A 14,791-nucleotide genomic window follows, 5' to 3' on the forward strand; every position below is an offset into this window, starting at 1 on the left:
TACATTAACTCATTTGTTTCTTATAAAAAACATGAGATAGGTATTCTTACCTCTATTTCATACAAGAAGCAACGGAGGTGCAGAGGGGTCGAACAGCGTGCCCAAGCACTCAGCCAGTAAGCGCTGGAGCCAGACTCGCACTCCAGGCCTACTCCCAACTCCTACGCTGTCCCTGATCAGAGCCTCAACTTTAGTTAAGAGTCCCGATAGCCCCGCCAGCCCCTCGCCGGCTCCTGCAAGGAGCAGCCAGCGGTCATTCATCCACTCCACACAGTGGAGGTGTTGGCTAGCCTCCGCGATGTACACGCAGGGTGCTGGGTGCACAGGAGCCCGCAGGGAGGAGGACAGTCTAGGTGGGGAGGACGGGAAGTGAGGAGGCAGTGCCTGGGTGGTCAGAGCCACCCAGGAGAGAAGCGCAGGTTGGTGATGGGACACATGGAGGACCAACATGTCCATCTCCGGCAGCTCAGGGGTTGCAGAAGCCTTCCTGGAGAAAGGCGACCCCGAGCCAGGCCATCCCATGCCCCAGGGGACAGGCCATGCAAAGCCTCTCCCATCTCTCTCAGGCTGAGGACCTGGACCTGCAAACCCTGCTGCTCACACGCCCCATCAGTACATACCTCTTGCCCACAAATCCGCTTGTAACTGCTCACAGGTCGATAACCATTATTATTCTCTTTCTCAAAACATGCCTCCTGTCCTCCCACCTTCACCCCCATCGCCACCCCTGCTGGGATCTCAAGTGGTTTTTTGTTTGTTTGTTTGTTTGTAAATATATTTTATTGATTTTTTACAGAGAGGAAGGGAGAGGGATAGAGATTTAGAAACATCGATGAGAGAGAAACATCGATCAGCTGCCTCCTGCACACCCCCCACTGGGGATGTGCCCGCAACCAAGGTACATGCCATGCCCTTGACTGGAATCGAACCTGGGATCCTTCAGTCCACAGGCCGACACTGTATCCACTGAGCCAAACTGGTCAGGGCGGATCTCAAGTGTTGAGCAGCTAAACGTGGCCCCTCTCCCCAAAGCAGAGCGATTCTGAAGAACTGCGGAAGATTTGACGCATGCATGTCAGCTTTTCGTCACTGATAGGAAAGGATTTTGGATGCCACAGCACCTTTTGCACCCCCCTGGAGTCCCAGCGCCAGGGCAGCTGTGGCAGGGAGATGAGGGGGTGGGGCCAGGCCGTGCCTACTCACCCAGCTGGTCCCGGAGGGAGACAGGCAGGAAGGAACCCCAGGCCTTGGAAGCACAAGAAAGGGAAAGCCGACGGCGGGGTCCAGAGAACCCCCTCAGCCTGGCCAGCTCCGGAGCTTTCCCTGCCAACAGTAAATCCTGGGATGCTGTAGCCCACAAACTTTGTCCCTTATTTTCTTCCTCAGAGAGGAGGGGGGAGGGGGGAGAGGAAGCAAGGAAGTAGGTAGCTCGGGGAAGGCTGTTATGATTTCAAAGTCAAAAGGAGTTGTTTTTGCTGTCTGCCCAGAGATAGAGCCAGGTCCCAGGAGGCTGCATTTGTGGTTCCCGTAAAAGAAGCGATGTTGACATGGAGTTCTTGGATTGGCCTTATTTCACAAAAAACAAGCTGCCAAACCGAATGGGAAATGGAGTTCAGCGGAGAAGTATGTGCTGACTCCCCGCCCCCCCCCAAACTTGGCGTCGAGTGCCAGTCAGCACACCACTTAGGTTCTCTAACCAAAGTTCCGGCATCAGGGAATTTTGCTGGCAGGTCCCCGAGTTCACAGGACATGCAGTTTTTGCTCCTGACGGGCTATTTCTCAACAGGGTCAGCCTGTGCCCAAGGCCTGTCACTTGTCAAGCTTCCTGTTCTTTAGTGGAGAGAAAAGCACTGAGCAGAGCAGCGATTGGAACCAGACCAGCTGTCCTAAGAAGGTGTCCCAGAGCTGGAGATCTTTAAGGAAGTTTCAGGCGTCTCGTTCCTCCTTACCGTGCCCCAGCGCAGGGTGTCTGCCACTTTGCACAGCCTCATGCATGTGTAAAAGCCAGGCCAAGTTTCTATGCATCAGTCATTGAAGATGAAAGACGAATTCCATTCCCACTTTACCACCCACCAGCTCTTTGACCTGGGACAACTTGCTTAACCTCTCTGTGTCTTCAGTTGTCACATGTGTCTTCAGCTGTCAAACTTTATATTATGAGTTTCCTGTGAGGAATAAATAAAAACATGCATATAAAATGCCAAGGCACAGTGTTCAGACACATAAGCGCTCAATAAATTGTAGTAGTTATTATTTTTATTATTAATATCAGTCAATGTATGTTCTTTTTAAAAAAATATATTTTTATTGATTTCAGAGAGGAAGGGAGAGGGAGATAGAAACATCAATGATGAGAGAGAATCATTGATTGGCTGCCTTCTGCACACCCCACACTGGGGATCGAGCCTGCAACCTGGGCATGTGCACTGACCAGGAATTGAACTGTGACTTCCTGGTTCATAGATCGATGCTCAACTACTGAGCCACGCTGGCTGGGCTCAATGTATGTTCTTAGTGCAAATTCTTTTGAATAGAAAAAGCTAAAATAAGAACTAAAATCCACTCTAGCTCTAGAAAAAGGCAGTGATGGGAGAAGTAAGGTGGTGAATGCAAATTATAAGGAATGCAAATTACCTCATGGCATATGGGGCAGGAGGTATGGGCAGTTGAACTTCAGTGACTTGGAATCAGGCATTGAACCCTGGAGCTAAGACTCCTGACTCTCTCCCCCAGCGGGTCTCCTAGACCCACGCTGTCCACTGGGACTGGCTGTGGTGAAGGAAATGTTCTGTAACTGTGTCGCACAGTTGAGGAGCTGAAATGTTAATTTCTAATGTTATCCAAATAAAAGAATTCGAATTTAAACAAGGTAACTTAAATCAATCAGTTGATTAAGTTATTTAAATAGAATTAAATGGTCACATGTGGCTACTGCATTATACAGCATGGTTCTAGACTTTGCTTCTCTCTCTCTTTGTCTCTGTCTCTCTGTCTTTCTCTCTTTTGCTCTCTCTCCCACCCCCGCCCCATCCTCTGCACCCTCCGCACATGGCCCACCACAGTTACTAGCTCCACTTTGCCTCGCCTCCTTGCCCAGGGCCCACTTTAGACTATCAGCCTCTGCTTCTAGTTCCAAATCTCAGGGGAGACATTTGACTGCACTCATCTTTTCATGCTGAGTTGCAACATAAAGGCCATTCCATGTAGGAAACCCTTTGGGTCGGGGTTCATCCTGGACCATCAGGCCATGGAATCTTATACTCCCTCAACAGGCTGGGTGAGGGTTCCCCAGAAGGCGCTGCGGGGGCCAGGCGGCTCTGGCACCCTGAGCCTTTTATGCGAGCGTAGCAGTGATCGGGTGTGGGTTCCCATGTCTCCGCCTGGCCCAGGAACCGAGGAGCTAGGACAGGAAGTATGACCACACCTTTCCCAGGCTTCTGGGTGATTCAGGCAGTTTGGGACGAAAGCCCTAAGGGCCTGCGTCAAGGGGTGAATCTGGGAGGAAGCATATAAAGTGTGATCTGCCCTTCTGATCCACATCCAACCTCATGCAACAAACACTAAACACTTGAAAATAACTCGGTTTGGAAAAGGGTGTTTTAATTTCCTTCAGATTCCTGAAAGCACAGAGACGCGGCTGAACACTGGCGACAGAGAGCCATGGCCGGTGGGGACTCTGAGTCCTTGGGAACTCTTGGCTTTGCCCCATTAATTGGGCTTGACAGGCCTTCTCGGTCAAGCAACTGACCATGTCCGGCCAACAGCTGCTCCGTCTGGCCTTTGTTTTTAGGCCTTTTAATTGATTTGTCCGATTCTTTGAAGACATGGAAGCAATGGGTTGTTTAACTTATTAATCAAACATCTAATGTTATTAAAGGGACAGCTGCAAGCCCCATACTGTGGCGGGCTTTGTGGAAAGTATACAAATAGGCCCCTCATTGACATCTGGGCGTATTAACTCCTACCTCTCAGGGTTGTCGCGAGGAAGTGGAGACTGCAAAGAAAGACAGCACAGGTGGGGTTAGAGCGGGAAGGAGCTGTGTTCTTCATCCCGGCTTCCACTCCTGCCGGCTCCCCTGGCCCAGATCTGCCCTCCAGGCAGCAGCCAGAGACGCTGGTCATGTCAACAGGCACCGCGGTGACTCTGCTGCTGAAGCCTCTGATGACTTCCCATGGTGCTTAGGGTAAAATCCGAGCTCTGACCTGCAAGACGCCCTGCTCTGGCTGCCACCCTCTTCCCTGAGCCCCTCTCCTGCGGCTCTCTGTGCACCCCACTCCGGCCACATGGGCTGCTCACCACCTCCGCACTCAGCTCAACCTCACCTTTTGGCCTTTGCACCGGCAGGTCCCTCCCTCCTAGCATGTTCTTCTCCTGGAGATTTTTGCATGGTTGGCTCTGGTTATTCACAACACACCCTCAGATAGGTCTTTCTGGGTCATCCAGTTTAAAGTGTCTCCCTGTCACTCTCGATCGTACTCGCTTTGTTTTCATTGTAGTATTTATCATTCGCTTTAGGTGGTGGTTCGTCTTCCCCAATCAGAATAGCCGGTCCAGTAAAAGAAGTCCTTCATGTGGGACTTTGCCTTGTTCATCTTTTGAATTCGCAGCTCCTAGGCCCATCCAGGCACAGCTACTGGGTCCTCGGCTGCTGTTGGTGAGTAAGTGGCTGACTTAGAGGATGCGCTCAGGGTACAGAGTAGCAGTTCTGCAAAGATCCAGGGTTGAGTCTAATTGTATGATGTAGATTTAAATTTTAAGAAAAGAAAACTAAGGAACTAAGCCTCTAATTTGTGGAGTGAGGGTTTTGGATCTTTCTGGACTTCAGTTTCCTCTGCTGTACCTGGCGATTACCCCATCACCAACCGAAAGTGACCATTCAGAAGTGGGCCTGGTCCATTTGTTAAAAATGCTCGAAAAGACTAAACCCGGATGGAGCACGAATCCACGGCAGCCTCCGCCATGATCTTGAGTATCTAGCTGCGCCCTGACCTGCAGCATTTGGATGTTTCTCAGGCTCCTCCACTGAGCATGCTCCACTGAGCATGTCTGGACTGAGGTCAGCCTCTTCCAGGTTCTTCCTCAAACCCTCTCTTCCTCCCCTGCCCTGCCTTCATGGCTGGCCTGGTCCTCCTTCCAGGCTCATAGCCAGAAACCTGGGCCTAACTCTCAACTCTCTTCTCCCTCTGCCTTCATGTTGAATCAGCTGATCCCACCTCCTGTCATTTAAGTTGGCCCAAATCTGTCATCTTCTCTCTATCCCCACTGCCCCTGCCATAGTCCAGGCCCCTTTTCTTTCTTTTTTTTAAATGTATTTTTATTAATTTCAGAAAGGGAGGCAGAGAGAGAGAGAGATAGAAACATCAATGATGAGAGAGAATCATTGATTGGCTGCCTCCTGCACGCTCCCCACTGGGGATTGAGCCCACAACCTGGGCATGTGCCCTTGACCGTAATTGAACCTGGGACCCTTCAGTCCGAAAGTTGACCCTCTATCCACTGAGCCAAACTGGCTAGGGCCCCCTTTTGTTTCTTGCTCAGATTACTGAGACTGCCTCCTCACAGGTCTCCTTGACTCCATTCTTTCTGATCTCCAATCATTCTCCACACCACAAATACCATCAGTTAAAAATCATCTTTCCTTTAGTCGTTCTCCATTGCCCTGGAATGAAAACCCAAACTCCTTACCGTGGTCTGCGAGGCCTTTACATCGCTCACTTCACTGGCCTCACTTCTGCAACTTCCTTCTCCCGCTCCCTCCTCAACTTCTTTCTGTTCCCCAGCCCTGTGTCTGCATCTTCAGTGCTGGTGTCTATGCCCAGCCCTGTGTCTGCATCTTCACTGCTGGTGTCTGTGCTGTTCTCTGTGCCCAGAACATCCAGCCCTTCACTTTGCCTGGGTGCCCAATGGTGCCTTCAGTCTTGCATATGTGTTGGGACTTCAGTTCCTCAGGTTGGAGACAGGTGTCCCTCCTTAGCACACCATAATAATTGTTACTATTAGAACTACTACTTCAGCATATTAATGAGATTAAGAGGGGCATTAGGGTATTATATGGTGGCTTGGGGCTCAAACAAGATAGAGGTGTATTTCTTTTTTTTGTTAATCCTCACCCGAGGATATTTTTCCGTTGCTTCTTAGAGAGCGTGGAAGGGACGGGGAGAGACAGAAAGAAACATCAATGTGAGAGAGACACATCCACTGGTTGACTTCCACATGCGCCCTGACTGGGGCTGGAGATCGAGCCTGAAACCGAGGTACATGCCCTTGACCAGAATCAAACCCATGATCCTTCAGTCCAAGGGCCGACGCTCTATCCACTGAACCAAACTGGCCACGGCAGAAGTATATTTCTTTCTCATTGAATAAACTAGAAGTTGGGGGATAGGCAGCAGGTCACATCTCCTGCTGTCTTGTTGCTTCACCATCCTCAGGTGTGGCTCCTGTTGGCATGGTCCCAGATGGCTCACTACCGCATCTGACAACCCAGCCATCCAGCGAGGATGGTGATTCCTATGGACTGAATGTTTGTAAACCCTCCCCCCTCCCCTCAAATTCATATGTTGAAACTCTAGTCCCCAATGTGGTAGTTGTTGGAGATGAGGCCTTTGGGAGGTAATTAGATCATGAGAGTAGAGTCCTCATGATAAGATTAGTGCCCTTATAAGAAGAGACACAAGAGAGCTTCCTTTATTTCTCTCCTTCCATCTCCCTTCTTTCCTCCTTCCTCCTCCCCCATCCCTCTCCTCCCCTTCCCTCAACCTCCCTCCTCCACACACACACACACACACACACACACACACACACACACACACACCTGCTACGCAACCAGACAATGAGAAGATGGCTTGCTGGCTATAAACCGGGAAGAGAGCCTTCACCAAGAACCAGACCAAACCCTGGTCCCTTACTTCCAGGCTCCAGAGCTGTGGGAAAGATGTGTTGAAGCGATCCAGTCGACAGTATTCTCTTCCGGCAGCCAGAGATGACTAAGGCGGTGGTAGAAGGGGAAGCAGAGAGAGGAAGCCCCGCCCCACCGGAGATCATTATACAGTTACAACAGAGGGTGGGGAGCAGAGGGCCACGTGCCAGATTTACAGAGCTCTCTGCGGAGAACATGCCTTTTCTCGTCTGACCCAGTCAACAACCTTGTGGGGGGGAGAGACTCCCATTTTTAAGCAAATGATGTTTTTACCAACAAGTCAACTTTGCAAATCTGAGACATAATATGAAGGCCAGCCAGCCTGGCCCACCATGTGATGGCAGTTCTTTCCCAGAAAAATCTTCATGTGATGTGCACATGGCTTTTGTGCTTGGTCACAAACATAGCCAGGAACAGTCAGCACTCCCTGTTCTTGTGTCGCCATTATTTTAAGTTTAGATTTATGATGATCAAAGTGATATGTGCGTGGAGAGTCAGAAAGTACTGCGTGCTTTGACACAAAGGATGCTAGTTACCTCCCTGCTCCCCACTCTTTCCCCAACCCCACACAATGCAATTTCCCAAGGTCCAGACTTGTAACCCCTTGTAACATGTGAGCAGACTTTTCTGTTACTCACTTGCATATCTCTCCATAACATGCTTATCCTGCTACTTTGTGATTTCTCAGTTTTAGGCATTATCTATTGGCTGCCCACCATTAGAACATGAGGATTTAGCGTTGCCATCGACTCACCACCCCACCTACAACACTCTTACAGACACATTTCCCCTGTTCTCCGATCTATGCCCCATCAGTATTTTCACAGCTGTGCCATCTAGCATTATTTTCCTGCATAATTATTTTTTATTTCCCCTGGAAGTATCTTCTTATGTTTTAAGCAGGCTTAATTTTCTGTGTACTTATCTCTAATTCAACCTCAAACCTGTCTGCAGTTGCATAAAATGTTTTCCAAATATTTTCAAACACATTTGGCATGTTACCAATTTCATCTTTTCAGAGCAACCTCTTTGGGGCCTTCCCGCTGGCTCTGACCTGGACAGGTGGCATCTGGGCCTGGTGTCCAGCTGTCGTCGCGGGACCCGTCCCCGTCAGCCCGGGCCTTTCTTGCACCTCTCTCTCAGGCTGGAGCTTCTTAGTTCTGGGTCACATGTTTTCCTCTTTCTTAGGCTACTCTTCATTTCGGAGCGTGGGAAAGAGGACATGGGAGGAGGATTTTTGTTTGTTTTGATCATATGTGCACCGTTTAACCTCCCATCTTCAACAGGGATTCTTAGTTTCATGTCAGAGATGATGCAATTGAAGTTCAGGAATATTAAGCAACTTGGAAGTTGTCGTTTCTCTATCAGAGCACCGTCACACTGTTTTCTTATCTATTTTCCCTTCTGAGTTATAAGCTGCCTTAGGAGAAGGGCCAAATCCATCTTGTTCCCTTTTGTATGTCCAGTGGCAGGTCCATCCTAGGCATTCAACTACCGTTTTTGTTTTTAATATATTTTTATTGATTTTAGAGAGCAAGGGAGAGAGAGAGAGGGAGAAAAAGAGAGAGAGAGAGAGAGACATCAATGATGAAGAATCATTGATCACTGCCTCCGGCATGCTCACCGCCCCCCCACCCCCTCCCTCTCACTGGGGACTGAGCCTGCAATCCTGGCATGTGCCCTGAGCAGGACTTGAACTGAGATTTCCTGGTTCATAGGTTGATGCTCAACCACTGAGCAACACTGGCCAGACCAACTAATGTTTCTTAAGTGAATTGCTGGGTCTGATTTGGGAGGGCATCATTTCTTTCATTTCAGCAATATGCATTGTGTTTCTAACTCCTCAAACCCAAATAATCTGCCCTTGCTGTAATTGTGCCCCCTCCCCCTTGCCCCTTTGAGCTTGTTGTCATCTCAGGAGAAAGATAGACATCTTGTCTGCATCTGAAAGAGCTGGAAATATTTCCAGGGGAAGGTCTTGCCCATACTTCATTCCTGAATCAGGGAACATTCTTCCAAAGTTTATTTGCACGAGATATACAATAGTGTAATCTCAAAATATGTTTTTCCTAAAAGAAAGGCTTACTCAAGCAGAGGCAATGCTATAGTTATGCCATTTTTTTCCTGTTTTTAGGATACCTCATGGAAACTTGATAGAACAAAGGAATTATTTTTGTTAGGCTAACTCTGTGTATCGGGTACTGTATGTTTGCTGCCCAGTAAGTCTGAAGATCTCAACTTGGGGAAAAAATAACATTCTCTGATTAATGTTAAAAACAACCTGAAACAGATCCTTCCAGCTGGGTGACTGCATTATGTAAAAACGTAAAGTAACAAACACGGTCCCCGTGCCCTCCCCACCACCCAAACCTACCACAGCTAAAAATAGCCCTGGGTCTTTCTCTGCGGCTCCAAAACAGGAACACCGTAACCTGTTTGCCTTGTTAGAGGTGCTGCACAGGGATCCGGCCCTTCTCGCGTCCTGGCTCTCACATGTGTAAGCACATTCTCATCAGCCAATTACAGATCCCACAGGCCCAACAAGAGGTGTTGAATTCTGCAGAAACATGGCTGCCCGGGGCCCCTAAACAGTGCATTGCTCACCCTGGGCTCGGGTGAGAATAGCCACCCTAACCACCCACCACACAGAGGAGGCTGCTGTACCATTTGCCAGGCAAGACAGGTACTCTATGTGTATTAACCCTTTTAATCCTTCCCATCCATGGGGATAAGTCATATTATTATCCCCACTTTATAGAGAAAAGAACTGAGGCCTCAGGAGACAAAGAAACTTGCCTGCTCACCCAAAACGGTATAGGAGTCATGTCCACACCCAGCTGGGTTTGGCTAATGAGCATCATACCAGGTGGCCTCATCCGTGCTCCCATAATGCCACAGCCACTCAGAAGTAGAGGCAGATGAAGGACTGCCTTCCCTCTGCAGCCTAACTCTAATTGCTATTGGCCCCGTGAAGATAAAGGCAGAAACTATAGACTCTCAGAGTTGGGAGGGCCTCTGAGGATCATCCATCCCTGAGGATCTTCTCTTCCACAGCAGATCTGACTCGTTCTCACCCAACTCTGTGGGGAAATCATAGGCTTTGGAGTTTGCCAGATTTCATGTCTTAACTCTCCCCGTTCACGAATTGTGTAACATTGGACAACACTGGTGCTGATAATGACGAATAGGTAATGAGTGTATCCATGTGTCGGGCACTGGCTGAAGGATTCTAAGTGCATTATCTCCTGCGGCCCTTACCACGAGCGCTGAAGCATGCCTGTCATTTTATGGCCGAGGGTCCTGGAGCTGGAGGAGGTGGAATAGGGGGGCCGGGTGAGTGTGATGGTCAAAAGCACAGGCTATGGAATTAGACATTCCTGATTTAGGTCTTGCTTCCAATTCTGTGACCCTGGGCCAGCTACTTAACCTCTCTGAACCTGTTTCTCCATAAGTAAACGGGGTGTATAATGATAGGTACCCTGCATGGTTGTTGTGAGGATCAGACAGCCTTTTGTGATAGGTTCTATGTAATAGTCCCTTGACTTTAAAAAAATATATATATATATTTTATTGATTTTTTATCCTTGACTTTAAAAAAAATATATATATTTTATTGATTTTTTACAGAGAGGAAGGGAGAGGGATAGAGAGTTAGAAACATCGATGAGTGAGAAACATCGATCAGCTGCCTCCTGCACACCCACTACTGGGGATGTGCCCGCAACCAAGGTACATGCCCTTGACCGGAATCGAACTTGGGACCCTTTGGTCCGCAGGCCGACACTCTATCCACTGAGCCAAACCGGTCAGGGCAGTTCCTTGACTTTTATGCCTTTCCAGAAAACCCAATACATTCTTAGCCCTAATTATTTGAAATGCATTTTTATATTTTATCTGAAAAATTGTTCTCTTAATTGCTCATGCTTCCTCTCACAGTACACCTAGCTACAGGGACAGATTCCAGACTTTGGAATGTGGAACACAGTTTATAGTTCATTCATTCATTCATTCAACAAGTATGCTTTTGAGTGCTAGGTACTCTTCTAGGCTAGTGAACAGGAAAAAGTATAGATTGTAATCTAGAGTGTGTATGTAGTGGAGGTGGGGGAGGGAGGTAGACAGACACTAAGTAAACAAATAAATATAAAAATGACGAGTGGTGTTTTTCTTCTTCGCCAGCTATGAAGAATATATAATAAGATAGTGTGATGGCAAATGCATGTGTGTGATGGTGATGGTGGTGGGGTGATTGCTTAGGTTGGAGGACAAGGAAACACCTCTCTCTAAGGCTGCCACACTGCGCCTCGGTTTAAAATGGTACTCGAGTTGTGGGCTTGAACAACCAAGGGGGAGAATAAATATAGAAAAGAGCTCCAATATTTAAAGTCAAGGAGGAGAGAGCCAGCCAACAAAATGAAGACTTTGGGTGTCACAGAACAAAAGGGAAAAAAAAGTCCTTCAGGAAGGAGGGTCTGGCAAACTGTGCGATATTCCTGCAAAGTTCCAGCAGGAACAGCAAAGTAACCATTGGGTCCAGTCGTCCGGAGGTCATGGTCACTATGCCAAGAGCCATCTCCCTGAGTCATCTCAGAGGGAGGGGAGACATAGCTCAGAGGGAGTGAGTGGAAAAGAGAATAGGAGGCAGGGAAGGGCAGATGGCAACTATAGATAACCACTTCTAAGAGGTTTTGCAGTAAAATAGGGTAGAGCTTCAGACCCATATCAGGAGGGGAATGTGGGGCTAAGAAAAGTTTGTTTAGTTTTGCTTTTCTGTTTGAGAACCTTGACACTCTGAGAATGTGGGGTAAGAAAAGTTTGTTTAGTTTTGCTTTTCTGTTTGAGAACCTTGACACTCTGAGGAGGAGGAGGGAGGGCAAATAGAGTGATCCAGTAGGAAGGAAGGAAGGAATGCAGGAAAGAAAAGAGATACTTGGAGAAGTGCTGCCCAAGATAAGGCAAGAGGGGGCTCTATCTGGGCACCCTGAGATGGGAGCAGGGAGGTGCCCCCCGGCGAAACTGAGGGAAGGCTCAGGATATGGCACAAGTTATGGTGGAAGTTTCCTCTTAATGCAGGAAAGGAAAGAGATACTTAGAGAAGTGCTGCTCAAGATAAGGCAAGAGGGGACTCTATCTGCACCCTGAGATGGGAGCAGGGAGGTGCCCCCGGGTGAAACAGGGGGAAGGCTCAGGATATGGCACAAGTTATGGTGGAAGTTTCCTCAGAAAGAAGATGTGGCAGTTTCTATGGGTTGTGTCTCCGTCAGCCAAGAGTCGGGGGAGGAGCAAGGTGGGAAGTTCGAGGAGAGAGAGGTGAGCAGTAGTTTTGGAGCGAGTGGGAAGTGGAGATACCAGAGAAGTACCTGCCAGTCAGTGGAGAGTGCCCACTTGAGATTTGTGCCCGTCAAGATAAAAGGAATCCCATCATCAGAATCAGTGGATTCTGCAAGAAAGCGCCGCTGTGCGGGTGCAGTGGTGGGAGGTTGGAGCCTGGCAGGGGAGGTTGTCGGAGGGAGTTTGCAGGGGAGTGACCGTGAGAAAGAACTGTGAATCTGAGCGGAGGGAGATGAGAGTGAGGTGACTGGTGAGAAAGCGCTGGGTTCATAATCATGGAAGGTTCCTCTGAGGCTGGAAACTTATTGGACTGGAGGACCAGGGAGAGTGCGCTGCACGCACAGAGACCGGGGTCTGTGGGATTGAAGTTTCGGAGGGGCTGCATTTAGTGTGGTTAACAGCTTGAAAGGATCTGACTAAGGAAGAAGACAGCTAGGTAGGAAGGAGGAAAGGCCATCAGTGTGAGAATAAGCAGCCTTCTGGTATTGGATGGATAAGCCATCTGAATTGTGAAGTCACCAAGAAGGGTGGCCTAAATAAAATATATGATGAAAAAATTTCATTACAAAAAGAATGGTGGTGCCCTGGCCCGTGTGCTTCAGTTGGTTGGGCATCCTCCACTGCCCCAAAAGGTTGCTGCTTGAATCGGTCAGGGAACATGCCCGGGTTGCAGCTCAGTCTCCAGTAGGGGGCGTGCAGGAGGCAGCCAATCAAGGTTCCACTCTCACCTTGACGCCTCTCTTCCTCTCTCTTTAAAAAAATCATTAAAAGTATTTTTAAAAAGAATGGTGGTGATTGAAGGAAACAAGAGGATGCTAAACTCATTAGTGGTTCTCACCTTGATGCTTCTCTTCCTCTCTCTTTAAAAAAAATCATTAAAAGTATTTTAAAAAAGAATGGTGGCGATTGAAGGAAACAAGAGGATGCTAAACTCATTAGTGGGAGGGGTGACAGGGTGGGCAGCCATCAGGAAGGCATGGGACACAGTCTGATGAAAGAAACTTCAAAGGAAGGCGGTGACGGAGAAGGGAGTAAAATGGTTTGGAAGTGGCCATGGGAAGCAAGGCACACAGCCAGCCCGGCATGATGGGAGAAAAAAGTGCCAAACTGCTTTCAGGTAGCATTCCTGCCTCCTCAGCCTTCCCTCTGAGTCGGCCACAGCATTGAACTGAACCCGGCCGTATTGTTTTTTGTTGTTGTTGTTTTGTTCTCTGTTCTTCTGATATCTTAGGCAGTACAGAGATTCTGGTTCAGGACAATCTGGGCTCAAATCCCGGCTCTGCCACTTGCTAGCTCTGTGACCTTGGGCAAGTTATTTAACTGCTCTGTGCTTAGTGTTCGCATCTGCAAGATGGAGCAAATAATAATACCTACCTGGGAGGGTGGTAGACATGCAAAAGTACTTAGATCTCTCTTTTGTGGGTTGTAATAATTATTCCTTATGCGTGCCATTCCCTTGGCCTGGAATACACCATCCTTGCTGGCCCCACCCCAACTCTTTCCTCCACCCACCCACCTACCTTCAAGTGTCACCTGAGACCTCACTTCCCACAGAAAGCTTTCACTGGCCACATTTTTCTCGGGGTCACAGGCTCCACACTGGACTCTTGGGGCTGCCAGCCGTGCCACGCTGCCTCTGTGACCTGGTTTGACGAAGCTGGCTGGCTATGTGCCACTCTCTCCTCAGGGCCTGCCATCCTTCTGCCTGGCACACAGTGGGTGTACATAAATGTTTGTCAAATGGTAGGATAAAGGATGACTCCTCCAGAGGAGAGGTCGTGGGGCCCAGGTTGAAGGGTACGTTGCCTGCTGACATTTGTGGAGCACATGTAACAAGGCATCTTGACTCAGATCTGGGTAAGTCAGCCCCTTGCATACATGCTCATGTAGAGAGACTTCTGGGACTTTTATTGCTCTTTCTCTTTTTAAAATTGGGAAAAAAATAGTTTAGAAAAGACAGTATTCCCCCCTCCTCAATTTAAAAATTGGTGCTTTCGAACTCTTCTTCCAGCTCAAAGGTTTATAAGCTCAGCAGTACCCAGCCTTCCAGTGTGGGGCTCCGAGGGAGAGCGTTGGTTCCTCCAGGATCTAGTGATTCAAGTATTGACAAAAGGTTTCTATGAAGTTAGTAACACAACCCAAGAGAATGTTATTCATCTATAAGCTTACAGAATATGGTGTGTGCATGTGAGAAACATTGTTGTTTCAGTCCCTGGGCAATGCTTGGTGTGGCTGTGGATTTGGTTCTGCCTGCAATACCCTGAGATAGCCAAGGGTGGGTAGCCCCCGGGCTGGGAGCCAGGGGTGGGGCCTACCCCGAGTTTCTAAAAACTGAAGTTCTCTGTTCGCCAAAGGAGGAACGAAGGCCCCAGGCTTATGGCAGAGGCCTGGCGGTGGGAATGCGGCTGCCTCTGAAATTTTGGCTCCGACTGAGCCATCCACCTTGGCCTCTGACACTGTGCAGTGCTGCCTGCCACCCTGGCAGCAGCGTGTTGGGACAGGTATGGAGGAGACCAGAAGCCCTGCAGCCAAAGCACAGA

At 48.7% G+C, this 14,791-nt stretch overlaps 1 long non-coding RNA gene across 5 annotated transcripts; it reads right to left on the reverse strand.

Annotated features, from left to right (window-relative positions):
* Positions 1-989: 989 nt before the first annotated feature.
* Positions 990-6,995, reverse strand: LOC106726391. 5 transcript variants are annotated; one of them, XR_001362461.1, is made up of 6 exons: positions 6,910-6,995; positions 5,687-5,970; positions 4,324-4,706; positions 3,966-3,994; positions 2,635-2,815; positions 990-2,165 (listed from the first exon to the last, which is right to left on the reverse strand). It is a non-coding gene; the product is annotated as an uncharacterized LOC106726391 (long non-coding RNA). The 5 variants fall into 5 exon arrangements; XR_001362462.1 differs by lacking the exon at positions 5,687-5,970; XR_001362459.1 differs by lacking the exon at positions 6,910-6,995 and having other exon boundaries at positions 5,687-6,126.
* Between the last annotated feature and the right edge of the window lie 7,796 nt (positions 6,996-14,791).

Source organism: Myotis brandtii, unplaced genomic scaffold (assembly GCF_000412655.1).
Source record: "Myotis brandtii unplaced genomic scaffold, ASM41265v1 scaffold26, whole genome shotgun sequence".
Lineage (NCBI taxonomy): Eukaryota > Metazoa > Chordata > Mammalia > Chiroptera > Vespertilionidae > Myotis > Myotis brandtii.